Source organism: Scyliorhinus canicula, chromosome 4, assembly GCF_902713615.1.
Source record: "Scyliorhinus canicula chromosome 4, sScyCan1.1, whole genome shotgun sequence".
In the NCBI taxonomy this organism is placed as follows: Eukaryota; Metazoa; Chordata; class Chondrichthyes; order Carcharhiniformes; family Scyliorhinidae; genus Scyliorhinus; species Scyliorhinus canicula.
Window position 1 is genome coordinate 232,059,296 of NC_052149.1, and position 14,920 is coordinate 232,074,215.

The window sequence follows — 14,920 nt, forward strand, 5'->3', positions numbered from 1 at the left end:
CAATTTTGGACACTAAGGGCAATTTATCACGGCCAATCCACCTAACCTGCACATCTTTGGACTGTGGGAGGAAACCGGAGCACCCGGAGGAAACCCACGCACACACGGGGAGGATGTGCAGACTCCGCACAGACAGTGACCCAAGCCGGAATCGAACCTAGGACCCTGGAGCTGTGAAGCAATTATGCTATCTACAATGCTACCATGCTGCCCAATGAAAATGAAATGAATGAAAATCGCTTATTGTCACGAGTAGGCTTCAATGAAGTTACTGTGAAAAGCCCCTAGTCGCCACATCCCGGCGCCTGTCCGGGGAGGCTGGTATGTTGCATGAGCTCTGCTCCGACAGTCAGTTTTAAATCTCTTTAATTAACCAGCTGAAGCTCTGGGTTGCTGTGGGAGCCAGCTGTCCGAATACATCGCAGGGAAGAAATGGGAAAGACGCCTTCAACTAAATATACATCTATGATGTAGGGGAGGGAAGCACTTGGAAGTCACTATGCCCCTGCTCCGAGGGAGGGGGCTGGTTGGGAGCGACTCAGAGAGAAGGTATCAGGATCCAAACTGATACACACACACACGCACACTTCACAGTGCGTGTGGGAGCGACTGGGGGTGACTGGATGAGAGGCAGAAGACAGAAATAATACTTGAAAGGTGACTTGTCAAAGGCAACTAACTCAGGTAGGAAACTTTTCAATTACAAGTGTTGTATTTTTAGTCCTTTGGCCATGGAAACAGACAAAGAAGAGAAAAGGGATCAATATTTCCTGCAAAAACATTAACCAAACCTCCTTGCCCGTTTGGCAGATAGTAATTATGTCGAAAGGTACATTCTGCTTACATTGATGCTAATTTATTTTGGTAATTGAAACAGATTGTATGTTTAATGCAAAAAGAAAGGCTGCATTTCTATAGCGTCTTTCATCTCCTCAGCCGTTTACAGTAAATGAAGTAAGTGTTCCTCAAGTGCAGACACTGTTGTCATGTAGGAAACGCAGAAGAGAATTTGCGTGCAGCAAGCAGAATTGTTCCTCGTGGGAAAATCTTGATCAGGTCATCAGAAAGGTCACGAAAGGCATTGGTCATCGCTCTCTGGGTAGAATGCTCGCTGCTCAGGTTATAGATTTCTGTCCCCCTCCAGAAACCTGAGCACAAAATCCAAGCAGTCACTCCAGAGGGAACGGAAGGAGAAGATGCTGGAGAATCTCAGCAGGTCCGGCAGCACCTGTAGGGAGAGAAAAGAGCTGATGTTTCGAGTCCGATGACTCTGTGTCAAAGCTGAAGCTCCTGAGGGAATGTTGGACTGTCGGAGGTCCCCACCCGATGCCCCGTCTTCCCTCTCTGGGTGGAGGTAAAGGATCCCAAGGCCACTACTTCAAGGAAGAGTGTGTGTGGGGGGGGGGGGGGGGGGGGGGGGGGGGGGTGTCCGGGAGCCAAGATTTATCCCTCAATCAACATCATCAAAAGAAAAGATCAGACGATTTGCTCATTATCACGATACTGTTTGTGAGATCTTGCTGTACTTCCCACGGTTAACAGTGACTACACTTCAAAATGTACTTCATTGGCTGTCGAGAGCTTTGGAATGCTCTGCAGTCGTGAATGGCGGTTTTAAAATATTCTCCTTCTCGAGTAATCCAGGGACCCTGTTTGCAAATCCCGCACTAGCAGTTTGAGGATCTGAACTCCGCTTGCAAAATCCTGGAAATAAAAATGCAGGCAGCTGTAAAAGTGATGGTGAAAACTGTCGGACTGTCATGAAATTCCCACTGGTTCCCTGATGTCCCCTTGGAGAAGGTAACCTGCCACCCTCACCTGGTCCGGTCTACATGTGACTCCAGTGGTTGACTCTTAAATGTTACTCTGAACTGGCTGAACAAGTCAGAGTGTTGGTGTGAGGGCTGTCCTCACGCAAGTTATCTTCTGTTGAATAAAAGTGGGCCCAAAAATCTTGTTGGGCCCAATGACGTATGTGCCCAAATTCCTGTTCCCGGCTTGGGTTTCTGAAATCTACCCTGTCTGCCCTTTGACCGCCTTGGACAGTCTCGAAGAGAAGCACAACTTAAATCGGTAGACTGCCTGTTATCAGGAAAACGGAAAATGCTGGCAATGCAACAACATGCTGCATTTGTATAGCTCCTTTCATTTAACCATCTGTCCCAGAGCGCTTCACAGTGATGTTATTCGACAGAATTTAACATGGGTCACATACGGAGATGTTAGGACAGGTGAAAATAATCACCAGGCTTTGAGGAGCATCTTAAAGGAGGACAGGAACAATGAGGTTGAGGGGAGGGTTCCATACCTCCAGGCCCAGGCAGCTGAGTTACGGTGCTCTAATAGTATCAATGCTGCCCTTGTAGTCCAGAAACCCAGGATAATTCTCCGGGGACCAGCGTTAGAATTTGAATTCAGTAAAACATCTGGAATTAAGAGTCCGTTTTTTCTGGCCAAGTCTACTTTCCATGCCTAGTCATGTGACTCCAGACCCACAGCAATGTGGTTGACTCTCAAACACCCTCTGAAAATGAAAATGAAATGAAAATCGCTTATTGTCACGAGTAGGTTTCAATGAAGTTACTGTGAGGAGCCCCTAGTCGCCACATTCCGGCGCCTGTTCGGGGACGCTGGTATGGGAATTGAACCTGTGCTGCTGGCCTGCTTGGTCTGCTTTAAGAGCTAGCGATTTAGCCCACTGTGCTAAACCAGCCCCTATGTCCCAGCAAGCGACTCAGTTGTATCAAACCACTAAAGAGTCTCAAAGGACGGATCACCCGGCATTGACCTAGGCATTGGAAGCAACAAGGCTAAACCCAGCCCTGTCGACCCTGCAAAGTCCTCCTTACTAACATCTGGGGCTTGTGCCAAAGTTGGGAGAGCTGTCTCACAGACTAGTCAACAACAGCCTGACATAACCACACTCACGGAATCATACCTTACAGATAACGTCCCAGGTACCACACCATCCTTCCTGCAGAGGTGGCGGGCGGCACAGTGGTACACAGTCGAGCGCGAGTTGCCCTGGGAGTCCTCAACATCGACTCCGGACCCCAGGAAATCTCATGGCACCAGATGAAACATGGGCAATAAAAACCCTGCTGATTACCAAGTAATGTCCCCCCTCAGTTAATGAATCAGCACCCCTCCATGTTGAACACCACTTGGAGGAAACACTGAGAGTGACAAGGACGCAGAATATACTCTGGGTGGGGGACTTCAATGTCCTTCATGAAGAGTGGCTGGGTAGTACCACCACAGACCGAGCTGGCCGGGTCCTAAAGGACAATAGCTGCTAGACTGGGACTGCAGCAGGTGGTGAGGGAGCCAACAAGAGGGAAAAACATACCCAACCTCATCCTCACCAATCTGCCTGCTGCAGATACATCTGTCCATGACAGTATCGGTAGGAGTGACCACCGCACAGTCCCTCTGGAGACAAAGTCCCATCTTCACATTGAGGATACCCTCCATCGTGTTGGGTGGTACTACTATTGTGTTAAATGAGATAGATTCAGAACAAATCTAACAACTCCAAGATTGGGCATCCATGCGGCGCTGTGAGCCATCAGCAGCAGCAGAATTGTTTCAACCACAATCTGTAACCTCATGGCCCGGCATATCCCCCACTCTACCATTACCACCCAGCCAGGGGATCAACCCTGGTTCAATGAAGAGTGCAGGAGAGCATGGCAGGAGCAACAGCAGGCATAACTAAAAGTGAGAGATCAACCTGGTGAAGCTACAAAAGAGGACCTCTTGCGAACCAAATAGCGTAAGAAGCAAGTGATAGAGAGAGCTCAGCAAATCTTCACCCAATGGAGCCCAACAGATCAGTGCAAAAAATAAGTCTGAAGCAATTGCAACAATCTTCAGCCAGAAGTGCCAAATGGATGATCAACCTCTGTCTCCTCTAGAGGTCCCCAGCATCACAGGTGTCAGTCTTCAGCAAATTCGATTCACTCCGCATGATATCAAGAATCAGCTGAAGGCACTGGATGCTGCAAAGGCATTGGGCCCTGACAATATACCGGCAATAGTACTGAAGATCCAGAACTTGCTGCACCCCTAGCCAAGCTGTTCCAGTACAGCTACAACTCTGGCATATACCCGGCAATGTGGGAAATTGCCCAGGTGTGTCCTGTACACAAAAATAGGGCAAATCCAACCAAGCCAATTACCGCCCTATCAGTCTACTCTCCATCATCAGCAAAGTGATGGAAGGAGTCATCAACAGTGCTATCAAGCGGCACTTACTCAGCAATAACCTGCTCACGGACGCTCAGTATGGGTTCCACCAGGGTCACCCAGTCCCTGACCTCATTGCAGCCTTGGTTCAAACATGGACAAATGAACGGAACCCCAGAGGTGATGTGAGAGTGACTCCCCTTGGCATTCAGGTTGCATTTGAGTATACCATCAAGGAGCCCTAGCAATACTGGAGTCAATAGGAATCGGGGGGGGGGGGGGGGGGGTCTCTCCGTTGATGGGAGTCATGCCTCGCATTAAGGAAGATGGTTGTGGATGTTGGCTGTCAGTAATCTCAGCTCCAGGACATCAGGGGAGTGTCCTAGTCCCAACCATCTTCAGCTGCTTCATCAATGACCTTCATTCTATCATAAGGTCAGAAGTGGGGATGTTCGCTGATGATTGCACAATGTTCAGCACCATTCACGAATCAGATAGTGAATACCTCCATGTCCAAATGCAACAAGATCTGGACATCATCTAGGCTTGGGTTGACAAGCGGCAAGTCACTTTCATGGTACACAAGTGCCAGGCAATGACCATCTCCAACAAGAGAGAATATAACGACCCTTGACAGTCAATCATTGAAACCCCCACAATCAACCTCTGTCTCCTCTAGAGGTCCCCAGCATCCCAGGTGTCAGTCTTCAGCAAATTTGATTCACTCCGCGTGATATCAAGAATCAGCGGGTTTCTTCGGGTTTACCATTGATCAGAAACTGAACTGGACTAGCCACATTAATACTGTGGCTACCAGAGAAGGTCAAAGGCTCAGAATCCCACTGTGGTGATATGTCTGTGAATAGTATTGTACATAGTCCGCAATGCATCCTCCAACCAGTTGGTGGTATCAGACCTTGGTCACGTGATGTGGGACTCTCGCCAGTTGGTGATACGACGTTCAACAGGACAGTCGCACGTAGAGGAGCTCCCAAGGAATGCAAATAACTTTGTCTGTATATAATTCTGTTAGTCATCCTTCCACATGTTTGACAATAAACCATTGTGTCAGTTGAATACATATATGTTCTGTGTGTATCCTTGTCAACGGTAGCACCACAGAACACAACATGGTACCAGGAGTGTTGAACACTTAAAGCAGAAAAGATGAAGTAAAACCAGCTGAAGAACGAAACAAAGGGAAGATTCTTCAGCCGACCTGGAGAACTTCAGTTAATTGCAACTCAAAGCAGCAAATGACGGTGAAGTTCGAGGTGGGAGGTTTAAAGGCACCCCACCAGCTTTAAGTCTCAGGTAACGTAGATGAAAACTGGCGTGTCTTCAAACAGCAGTTTGGACTCTATGTCTTAGCCCTTGGCCTCCAGGTGCAGCGTAGCAGGTCCTCAAGCAATTGCAATCTACAATAACTTCGCTTTTGCTAGTGAAGAGGAAAGCAGGAGATACGATGAGGTAATAATCACTTTGATCGGCACTGCTCTCCAGAAAAGAATGAAACGTTTGAAAGATACCTATTTTGTACCCACACCAAAAAAGCTGACGAATTGTTTGATAGTTTTGCGACAGTCTTGCAATCTTGTAATTTTGCCGCCTATAGTCGTCGATGATCCAGGCCCGAATAGTCTTTGGCACATCGAATGTTGGGCTCAGTGAAAGATTGTTGCAAGAAGACCTGACACTAGAAACGTCATCAAGATCTGCCAGGCGAGTGAGGTGTATGCACGGCAGATCAGCAGGCTCAGCTTAAAAATGTTGCCGCCAGTCTCGAAGAAGACGCTGGCACCATAAGCACTTGTGACGCAGTTGAAAAAGAAACATGGTCTCAGTGCGGGCGGCCATTTTGGGCGGCCATTTTGGGCGGCCGACCGGATCCGCCATTTTGAGCCGGGAAGTGTGGCAACAGTCATTTGTCACGAGTGTGACAGAACGGGTCATTTTGCTAGCCGATGCCCCATACATGGCCGACAGTTGACCGAACAGAATCGATGTGTGTGGGTATATAAATGCAACGACGATCGGTCTGATGTAGGCATGATTTCAGAAAGGGACACAAAGAGTTCAACCGGCCAAAGCAAAAGATTTTCTCTCACAATCTGCAGCCGCCGAGGGGCGAATGGGGGGACCGTGGAGGACAGATGGGCACTCCCGCGACTGATTAATGGCATGTTAATCAACTGTAAGCTCGACACTGGAGCAAGGGCCAATTTGATCCCAGTGTCAGTGGTGGAAGGCCTGCAGTACTCGAGCGGTACTCCTGAAGGATTACAATGGTCATCAGGACCGTAGGAGCCTGTGAGCTCGAAGTCGCTGTCAAGGACAGAATGCTCAGGATAATGTTCTCCATAGTGGAGACAGAGCTCGAATCGCTCGTTGGAGTGGAGGCTTGTGAACAGCTTGGGTTCGTTAAGCGGGTGAACATGGCAGACAGCATGGCATCCTGTCAACAAAGCTCCTTTGAATCCATCATGAAGGACTATCCGGAGATGTTCCAAGGATTTGGCGCTCTGCCGTTCACATATTGTATCCCTCTGAAGGAGCACACGAAGCCAGTCGTGCACGCGCCCAGATGTGTGCCAGTTCCACTGGGTAACAAGCTGAAGGCTGATGTTTAAAGCTTTGGTGGTCATCAGGCGCATCGAGGATCCCACCGACTGAGTCAACTCCATGGTGTGTGTAAAGAAGAGGAACGGTGACCCGGGGGTATGTATGGACCCCAAAGATCTCAACCTAAACACAAAAAAGGGAGCACTACCCTGAAGGACATCAGCGAGCCAGCTGAGTTTTTACAACACTCGGCAATGGTTTCATGGTCAGCATTAGGCTTTTAGTTCCAGATTATTTTTGTTGAATTCAAATTTCACCATCTGCAGGATTCGAACCTGGTGCCCAGACTATAACCTGGGTCTCTAGATTACTCGTCCAGTGACAATACCACCACGCCACCGGCTCCCCGCATATTCTATGCTTCTGTATATTCTACATTATACAGATAAACATAGAGGCTTTGTGGCGTAATGGGTAGCGAACTGCCTCTGAGGCAGAATCTCTGGGTTCGAGTCCCCTTCCAGGACTTGATGACCACAGGCGGTGCTTTCATCACATTGCCAACCCAGTAGAGTTTAAACCTATAAATCCTTCCACCAGATGTCAAATGGAGTCATAGAGTCAGAGAGATCTACAGCACAGGGTGTGGTGATATGATTTGCATACCTGTCTGCCATTGGGGCAGAACACCAGCTTACCATTGGCCCTGGTCGGTCATGTGCCTCTCGACCGATTGGTCGAGAGGCTGAGTTAACCACGCCTCCTTGCCGAGGTATAAATAGTCAAACGCCCGGCGGTCGTCCATTTTATTGTAGACAACCGCAGGGCTAAGTTCTAGTTTATTAAAGCCTAACTTTTGTAAAGCAACTCGTCTCTCGTGCAATTGATGGCACATCACAGGGTCTCTGCCTCCACCTCCCTTTCAGGCAGCGAGTTCCACGTTCCCACCTGAAGATAAGAGTGGGTGGGATTCCTGGTCAGCATGTGGGGGAAAGAATGTTGAAGCCTCAGCCATCACTGTCCATAGCTCCGGACTGCAACCTGCCTGTCACAGTGTCCCACTGTCACAGCAACTTGTATTCCCTGGGTAAACCGCAACACAGCACTGCTGTATCCCTCAGCGGGGTGAGGCTGGAATCAGTGAATCTCTCAACTCAGACTGCTTACACTGGTCATCGGCACTGCCTCACAATGGGTGCGTCATCATGGATGAACTGCTCAAGCCTCTGGCGTGGAATCTAAACTCAAAGCTCACTGACCCACAGATGACACAAGGCAAGTGATTTGCTTGCTGGGGACATTGCATCTCAGCACCCAGGTGGGGTTTTGATACAGAATAAAGCTCCCCGTGCAAAGGAATTCAGGCCAAGCAGATGGTGGTGTCCCCGTGTATCCGTTGCCCTTGTCCTTCCCGGTGGTAGTGGTCGTGGGTTTGGAAGGTGCTGGCGAAGGAGCTTTGGTGACTTCCAGCGGTGCATCTTGTAGAGATGATACACACGGCTGCTGCTGTGCATCGGTGGTGGAGGGAGTGAATGTTGGAGGCGGTGGGGGCTGCGGGGGCTGGGGGGGGGGTGGGCGGGGGAGGCAATCAAGCGGGGCTGCTTCCTCCTACTTACTGTTGAGCTTCTTGAGTGTTGTTGGAGCTGCAGTTATCCAGGCAAGTGGAGAGTATTCTATCAGGCTCCTGACTGAACCTTTTGGATTCTGGACAGGTTTTGGTGAGTTGACTATTGCCAGCAGAGGCACAAATTTGTATATAGATGTACAGTCCATTGAAGAATTTTTGACCCAATCCTGTTGTGTTGTGTTTCACATGGTGTTCAGGTCTCACGTGATCAAGATTGCAGCTTCCCCCATGCAACTAACAGCACTGAAGCTAATTGGCAAATTAGCGGCACCATGTGTAGATGGATCTGCGAGGCGACTCCCCCTTCCAAACTCCCTGGGCGGGATTCTCTGATCCTGAGGCTAAGTGTTGATGCCGTCATAAACGCCATCGCGTTTCTCGACGGCGTCATCATGACCTCAGGAGCAGCGATTCTGACCCCTACAGGGGTCCGCTCGGCCCATCGCGGGCGGAGAATCGCCGGAGTGCCGCTCCACCGCCGTGCCGGTGCCAATGCCACCGATTCTCTGCTCTCAGGAGAATCAGCGGACTGGCGTCAGGGAGCCGTCACGCGATTTGTGCCCGGCCCGGCAATTCTCCGGCCCAGCCCGGGCTGAGAGAATCCCGGCCCGGCCCGGGCTGAGAGAATCCCGGCCCGGCCCGGGCTGAGAGAATCCCGGCCCGGCCCGGGCTGAGAGAATCCCGGCCCGGCCCGGGCTGAGAGAATCCCGGCCCGGCCCGGGCTGAGAGAATCCCGGCCCGGCCCGGGCTGAGTGAATCCCGGCCCAGCATCCCGGCCCAGCCCGGGCTGAGAGAATCCCGGCCCAGCCGGGGCTGAGAGAATCCCGGCCTAGCCAGGGCTGAGAGAATCCCGGCCCATCCGGGGCTGAGAGAATCCCGGCCCAGCATCCCGGCCCAGCCCGGGCTGAGAGAATCCCGGCCCAGCCCGGGCTGAGAGAATCCCGGCCCAGCCCGGGCTGAGAGAATCCCGGCCCAGCCCGGGCTGAGAGAATCCCGGCCTAGCCAGGGCTGAGAGAATCCCGGCCCATCCAGGGCTGAGAGAATCCCGGCCCAGCCAGGGCTGAGAGAATCCCGGCCCAGCCCAGGCTGAGTGAATCCCGGCCACGCCCGGGCTGAGAAAATCCTGGCCCAGCCCGGGCTGAGAGAATCCCGGCCCAGCATCCCGGCCCAGCCCAGGATGAGAGAATCCCGGCCCAGCCCGGGCTGAGAGAATCCCGGCCCAGCCCGGGCTGAGAGAATCCCGGCCCAGCATCCCAGCCCAGCATCCCGGCCCAGCCCGGGCTGAGAGAATCCCGGCCCAGCCCGGGCTGAGAGAATCCCGGCCCAGACCGGGCTGAGAGAATCCCGGCCCAGACCGGGCTGAGAGTATCCCGGCCCAGCATCCCGGCCCGGCCAGGGCTGAGAGAATCCCGGGCAACACTCATCCCATTGAGTCACAATGTTGTGTTCCTGTCCGGAAAGAAGTGCCCAACATCCAGGTAAACACCAACTGTTCCATTGTAGAGGCAGCGCAGCGCTGTAAGAAGTGCTACCTTCCAGAGGGGATACAAAGTGGACACAGCACCCCGCAGCACCCCGCCCCGCAGCACCCCGCCCCGCAGCACCCCGCCCCGCAGCACCCCGCCCTGCCGCACCCCGCCCCACAGCACCCCCGCCCCCGCAGCACCCCGCAGCACCCCGCCCCGCAGCACCCCGCCCCGCAGCACCCCGCCCCGCAGCACCCCGCCCTGCAGCACCCGCCCCGCAGCACCCCGCAGCACCCCGCCCCGCAGCACCCCGCAGCACACCGCCCCGCAGCATCCCGCCCTGCAGCACCCCGCCCCGCAGCACCCCGCCCCGCAGCACCCCGCAGCACCCCGCAGCACCCCGCAGCACCCCACAGCACCCCGCAGCACCCCGCAGCACCCCGCCCCGCAGCACCCCGCAGCACCCCGCAGCACCCCACAGCACCCCGCCCCGCAGCATCCCGCAGTACCCCGCAGCACCCCGCAGCACCCTGCCCCGCAGGACCCCGCAGCAGCCCGCCCCACAGCACCCCGCCCCGCAGCACCCCGCAGCACCCCGCCCCGCAGGACCCCGCAGCAGCCCGCCCCCACAGCACCCTGCAGCACCCCACAGCACCCCGCAGCACCCCGCAGCTCCCCGCCCCGCAGTACCACGCCCCGCAGCACCCTGCAGCATCCCGCCCCACAGCACCCCGCCCCGCAGCACCCCACCCCGCAGCACCCTGCAGCACTCCACAGCACCCCCTGCAGCACCCTGCAGCACCCTGCAGCACCCCACAGCACCCCCTGCAGCACCCTGCAGCACCCCACAACACCCCCTGCAGCACCCTGCAGCACCCTGCCCAGCAGTACCCCGCAGCACCCCGCCCCGCAGCACCCTGCAGCACACCACAGCACCCCGCAGCACCCTGCAGCACCCCACAGCACCCCCTGCAGCACCCTGCAGCACCCCGCCCCGCAGCACCCCGCAGCACCCCGCAGCACCCGCCCCGCAGCACCCCTGCAGCACCCCGCAGCACCCCGCAGCACCCCGCCCCGCAGCACGACGCCCCGCAGCACGACGCCCCGCAGCACCCCGCCCTGCAGGACCCCGCAGCACCCCGCCCCGCAGCACCCCGCAGCACCCCGCCCCGCAGCACCCAGCAGCCACCCGCAGCACCCCGCCCCACAGCACCCCGCCCCGCAGCACCCCGCCCCGCAGCACCCCGCCCCGCAGCACCCCGCCCCGCAGCACCCCGCCCCGCAGCACCCTGCAGCACCCCGCCCCACAGCACCCCGCCCCGCAGCACCCCGCAGCACCCAGCAGCACCCCGCAGCACCCCGCAGCACCCCGCAGCACCCCGCCCCACAGCACTCCGCCCCACAGCACCCCTGCAGCACCCCGCAGCACCCCGCCCCGCAGCACCCGCAGCACCCCGCAGCACCCTGCAGCACCCTGCAGCACCCCGCAGCACCCGCCCCGCAGCACCTGCAGCACCCGCAGCACCCCGCAGCCCGCCCCGCAGCAACCCGCAGCAACCCGCAGCACCCCGCCCCACAGCACCCCGCAGCACCCCGCCCCGCAGCACCCCGCAGCACCCAGCAGCACCCCGCAGCACCCCGCCCCGCAGCACCCCGCCCCTCCGCACCCCACCCCGCAGCACCCCGCCCCGCAGCACCCCGCCCCGCAGCACCCTGCAGCACCCCGCAGCACCCCGCCCCCCAGCACCCCGCCCCGCAGCACCCAGCAGCACCCCGCAGCACCCCGCAGCACCCCGCAGCACCCCGCAGCACCCCGCCCCACAGCACCCCGCCCCACAGCACCCCCTGCAGCACCCCGCAGCACCCCGCCCCGCAGCACCCCGCCCCGCAGCACCCCGCAGCACCCCGCAGCACCCTGCAGCACCCCGCAGCACCCGCAGCACCCCGCCCCGCAGCACCCTGCAGAACACCACCCCCCCCCCCCACCCCCCCCCCCAACCCCCCCCCCCCCCCCCCCCCCCCCCCCCCCCCCCCCCCCCCCCCCCCCCCCACCTACTGAAATGGATGATAAAGCTCCAAGGGCGCTACCTCATGAAAATCAGAGTTCTCCCGATGTCCTGGGTCAACATTATCCCTCAATCAACATAACTATTTATCTCATCCCTTTTTGCGGGAACTTGCTGTGCATTAATTAGCTGCCTCATTTCCCTTCAGAACAATCATTTTAGATGCATTTCCTTGACTGTGAAGATTTCGATTGGCATGACAGGGTGGGGCACCTCATGTAAATGCATCTAACCATTAATCTCGAACCATTACGTGTTGACCTATCCTATCATCTCTCTCTCGTATAAATATTGTGGCCATAAGAGAAAGTCAAAGGCTGTGAATTTTTCAGTGAATATCTCACCTCCTGACCCCCCAAAGCTTGTCCGCCGTCTGCAAGACACAAGCCATGAGTGTCAGAAATACTCTCCACTTGCCTGGGTGAGTGCAGCTCCAACGCCCTAGAAACTCGATACGATCCAGGGCAAAGCCGAGCACCTTCAACATTCACTCCTTCCACCACTGACGCACAGTCATGGTGAACCGCCTACGAGACTCATTGGCGCAACTCACATCGTCCCCTCCGACAGCACCTTCCAAACCCCCTCGAAAGGCAAGGGCGGTGGTTGAAGAAGGCAGCTCACTACCTACCTTCTCAAGGGCAAATAAAGGACGGGCAATTCAATCTGGCCTTCCCTTATCTTGCATGAATGAGTAAAATGGAACGTTGTGCTCAAACAGTTCATGGGAAGGCGTTGACCCATGACTATGGAGGGAATGAGGTCAACTGAAGGTCAATACATAATTGAACTTGATTTTCTGCATGAATCTTCCACAATCTTAGACTGTGAATTCTGCAGCGAATATCTCACCTCCTGACTGCCAAATGAAGCACCTCTCAGGTGTATCCATTGCTCTGATGCAGCAGTCAATCTCTGCACAGGAAGATCCCAGAAACAGCAATTAGAAAGTGAACAGAGAAACTGTATTAGGTGTGACTGAGGGATGAATATTGATGAGCACACCAAGGAGAATTGCCCTGTGTGACAAAGTAGAGGCCGTGAGGCAGCTTCTACAAGTTCCTGAGCAGACTAGCGGGATCTCGGTTTACTATCCCAAAAGAAAGTTGACACTTCCGACGGTGCAGTTCCCCCTCGGTAGCGTGTCAGCCAGGATTCCCATGTTCAGACCTCAAAGGCATTTCTATGGCATGCCTGGGACACTCCAAAGCAGATCCCAGCCAGAGGAGGAGGCCATTTGGCCCATCGAGTCTGCACCGACCCTCTGAAAGAGCACCCGACCGAGGCCCACTCCCCCCGCCCTATCCCTCTAACCCCACCGAACATCCACATCTTTGGACACGAACAGGAAATTCTATCACGGCCAATCCGCCTAACCTGCACACGTTTGGTCTGTGGGAGGAAACCGGAGCACCCGGAGGAAACCCCGCGCAGACACGGGGAGAACGTGCAGACTCCGCACAGACAGTGCTGGAAATTGAATCTGGGTCCCTGGCGCTGTGAGGCAGCACTGCTAACCCCTGCGTCACCGTGCCGCCCGTAAATGTGACAGTTCATTCACGCAGGGCAAAGGCAAGAGGGCTAACACTGAGACAAGGCTGACAGACAGAAGTATAAAGGCCTATTTCCAGTCTGTTCATAAAAAGAACATTCAGAATAGAAATAAATACTGACCCCCGCAACAGCATCAAAGGCAGGAACTGCTGCTACACGTCAAATTAAATTGATGGTTCCTGTTCTCATCCTTATTTTGCATTTTGCTGACAGTGAGTAACATGAGCTGGTTTGAGAAATGGCTTGTGTACAGGTGGTCACGTCAGTTTGCCGAGATGCAGGATATTGTCCTTGAATGTGCCTCTTCTGTTAGCTCCTGGAGGAGCAGGCCACGGTAAAATGACAATGTGGGCCTTTAAAGGATCACCGTAGCGATAGGCACTGCTGGACAAGAGCAGGCAGGATCCAAATACTGATCCCTGTCCAGTGACCTCTGCCAGAAAATGTGCAAGATCGGGGCTTGTTCTGATGACATAATGAGTGAGGAGGCGCCCTATGCTCCCCTGTACATATTGGTTCCTTGTAATCCGATATCTGTCAAAGTAAACATATCAAACACTCTGCTGCCCGTGTCCTAGTTATTCCATCCTCTTGCATTGTCCATCCAGCAGTGGGATCATCGGTGGGATCTTGGTTAATCTGATGTTCGGGAGGGGTGGGGGGGGGGGGGGGTGATGGGGGAGGAGATTATGGGGGGAGGGGAATGGGTGGAGGGCATTTAATCGGGCAGGAGGTGTGGTGGTATGGATATGAGCACTGCCATTGGTGCAGAGCACTGGCTTCCCATTGGCTCTGGCTGGTCATGTGCCTCTCGTCCGATTGGTTGGGACTAGTCATGTGACTGCTCTCCAATTGGTCGAGAGGCAAGTAGGCCCCGCCTCTGAGGCGGGGTATAAGTACCCAGAGTTCCCGGCAGTCGGCCATTCTCTGTAGTCGACCACCGGGCTAACAACTAGCTGATTAAAGCCACAGTTCGGATCCTAAATGTGTCTTGAGCCGAATTGATGGTACATCAGGAGGATGGTGGTTAAGGACCCTGCCACCCTCCCACCTCCAGCCCCGTTACGTCCAGAGTGGGACTGCCCGTGAACGGCCTTCCCACCCCACTGCCAATTGAGGCCCTGAAGTGGCAATTAATGCAAGGGGAAGAACTTCATCTGTCACTATTGGTATTAACCCAGGAGTGGGTGGGAGGACTTGCTATGGGAGAAACATGACAATCAATCAACTGTTCACAGCGGCCTCCCTCATTCAAGGGTGCTCCTGTACATTGGCCAACAGTTGTTGATAAGACCATGAGATCATAAGACATAGGAGCAGAATTAGGCCACAGGGCCCATCGAGTCTGCTCCGCCATTCAATCAGGGCTGATATTTTCTCATCCCCATCCTCCTGCCTTTTCCCCATAACCCCTGATCCACTTATTAATCAAGAACCTAGCTATCTCTGTCTTAAAG

The 14,920-nt window shown here is 55.0% G+C and overlaps 1 protein-coding gene across 1 annotated transcript in view; it reads left to right on the plus strand.

Annotated features, from left to right (window-relative positions):
• The first annotated feature begins 486 nt into the window (after positions 1 to 486).
• The window catches only part of LOC119965448 (myozenin-2-like), a 41,944-nt gene continuing 27,510 nt past the window's right edge, over positions 487 to 14,920 (plus strand). The window contains exon 1 of the mRNA XM_038796241.1: positions 487 to 684. The gene's annotated coding sequence lies outside the window, so the exon portion shown is untranslated. The remainder of the gene's footprint in view (positions 685 to 14,920) is intronic.